The following is a 2,953-nucleotide window of genomic DNA, read 5'->3' on the forward strand; positions in this document are numbered from 1 at the left end:
GGTTTACACACTTCACAGCACTCACCAAAGCACATACCCTCCCCAATGTCTATAACCCCACCCCTTCTCCCAACCCCCATCCCCCCAGCAACCTTCAGTTTGTTTTGTGAGATTAAGAGTCACTTATGGTTTGTCTCTTTCCCAATTCCATCTTGTTTCATTGATTCTTCTTCTACCCACTTAAGCCCCCATGTTGCATCACCACTTCCTCATATCAGGGAGATCATATGATAGTTGTCTTTCTCTGCTTGACTTATTTCGCTAGGCATGATATGCTCTAGTTCCATCCATGTTGTCACAAATGGCAAGATTTCATTTCTTTTGCTGGCTGCATAGTATTCCATTGTGTATATATACCACATCTTCTTGATCCATTCATCTGTTGATGGACATCTAGGTTCTTTCCATAGTTTGGCTATTGTGGACATTGCTGCTATAAACATTTGGGTGCATGTGCCCCTTTGAATCACTATGTTTGTATCTTTAGTGTAAATACCCAATAGTGCAATTGCTGGGTCATAGGGCAGTTCTATTTTCAACATTTTGAGGAACCTCCATGCTGTTTTCCAGAGTGGATGCACCAGCTTGCATTCCCACCAACAGTGTAGGAGGATTCCCCTTTTTCCGCATCCTCTGTCATTTCCTGACTTGTTGATTTTAGCCATTCTGACTGGTGTGAGGTGATATCAGGATTTTAATGGTTTCCTGGGTCATAGTTAGGTTTTTGATCCATATTAAATTTATTTTTGTGTCTGGTGTAAGAAAGTGGTCCAGTTTCATTCTTTTGCATGTTGCTGTCCAGTTTTCCCAACACCAGTTGTTGAAGACACACTCTTGTTTCCATTGGATTTTCTCTCCTGTTTTGTTGGAGATTAATTGACACTATAGTTGTGGGTTATTTCTGGGCTTTCTATTTTGCATTACTAGGTTTACCTGAAGGATAAAAAAACCACCAATATGAAGGAATACATGCACCCTGGTTTTGATAGCAGCATTATCAGTGATAGCCAAATTCTGGAAACCACCTAAATGCCCATGAACTAGGGAAAGGGTCAAGAAGATGTGGTATATATATTTGCAAAGACATGGATAGAACTAGAGTGTATTATCCTAAGCAAAATAAGTCAGTCAGAGAAAGAAAACTACTATATTATTTTATTCATATGTGAAATTTAAGAAACAAAAAACAAATGAACATGATGGAAAAAAACCGGAGAGGCAAACCAAGAAACAGACTTATTTATTTATTTACATGTTAGGTATTATTTGTTTCAGGGGTACAGGTCTGTGAATCGTCAGTCATACACAATTCACAACACTCACCATAGCACATACCCTCCCCAATATCCATAGCCCAGCCATCCTATCCCCTCTCCCCCTCTCCAGCAACCCTCAATTTGTTTCTTGAGATTGAGAGTCTCTTATGGTTTGTTTCCCTTTCCAGTCCCATCTTGTTTCATTTTTCCTTCCCTTCCCACCACCCCCACCCTGATTCTCAAATTCCTCACATCAGAGAGATCATATAATTATCTTTCTCTGATTGACTTACTTCACTTAGCATAATATCCTCTGTTCATCCACATTGTTGCAAATGGCAAGATTTCCATTTTCGATGGCTGCATAGTACTCCACTATATATATATATATATGTATATATATATAGATAGATCTATATATGCATATATATATATAGTACTCCACTATATATATATGTATATATATATATGCATATATAGATCTATATATATGTGTGTGTGTGTGTTTATATATATTCCCCCAAATTTTATTTATCCATTCATCTGTTGGTGGACATCTAGGCTCTTTCCATAGTTTGGCTATTATGGACATTGCTGCTATAAACATTTGGGTGCATGTGCCCCTTCAGATCACTACATTTGTATCTTTGGGTAAATACCAAGTAGTGTGATTGCTGGGTCTTAGGGTAGCTCTATTTTCAACTTTTTGAGGAGCCTGCATACTGCTTTCTAGAGTGGCTGCACCAGCTTGCATTCCAACCAACAGTGAAAGAGGGTTCCCCTTTTTCTGCATCCTCACCAACACCAGTCATTTCCTGACTAATTTTAGCCATTCTGACTCGCGTGAGGTGGTATCTCACTGTGGTTTTGATTTGTAAGGAAATAGTCTCTTAACTAGAAAGAACACACTGATGGTTACCAGAAGGGAGATGGGAAGAGAGATGGGTTGAATCGTTGATGGGGATTAAGGAGGGCACTTTAAAAAATTTTTTTAAATTTATTTTCAGTATAACAGTATTCATATTTTTGCACCACATCCAGTGCTCCATGCAATCCGTGCCCTCTCTAATACCCACCACGTGGTTCCCCCAACCTCCCACCCCCGCCACTTCAAACCCCTCAGATTGCTTTTCAGAGTCCATAGTCTCTCATGGTTCACCTCCTCTTCCAATTTCCCCCAACTCCCTTCTCCTCTCTAACTCCCTATGTCCTCCATGCTATTTGTTATGCTCCACAAATAAGTGAAACCATATGATAATTGACTCTCTCTGCTTGACTTATTTCACTCAGCATAATTTCTTCCAGTCCCATCCATGTTGCTACAAAAGTTGGGGATTCATCCTTTCTGATGGAGGCATAATACTCCATCGTGTATATGGACCACATCTTCCTTATCCATTCGTCCATTGAAGAGCATCTTGGTTCTTTCCACAGTTTGGCGACCGTGGCCATTGCTGCTATAAACATTGGGGTACAGATGGCCCTTCTTTTCATTACGTCTGTATTTTTTGGGTAAATACCCAGTAGTGCAATTGCAGGGTCATAGGGAAGCTCTATTTTTAATTTCTTTCTTTTTTTTTTTAATATAATTTTTTATTTTTTATAAACATGTATTTTTATCCCCAGTGGTACAGGTCTGTGAATCACCAGGTTTACACACTTCACAGCACTCACCAAAGCACATACCCTCCCCAATG

This window comes from Mustela nigripes, chromosome 5 (genome assembly GCF_022355385.1).
Source record: "Mustela nigripes isolate SB6536 chromosome 5, MUSNIG.SB6536, whole genome shotgun sequence".
In the NCBI taxonomy this organism is placed as follows: Eukaryota; Metazoa; Chordata; class Mammalia; order Carnivora; family Mustelidae; genus Mustela; species Mustela nigripes.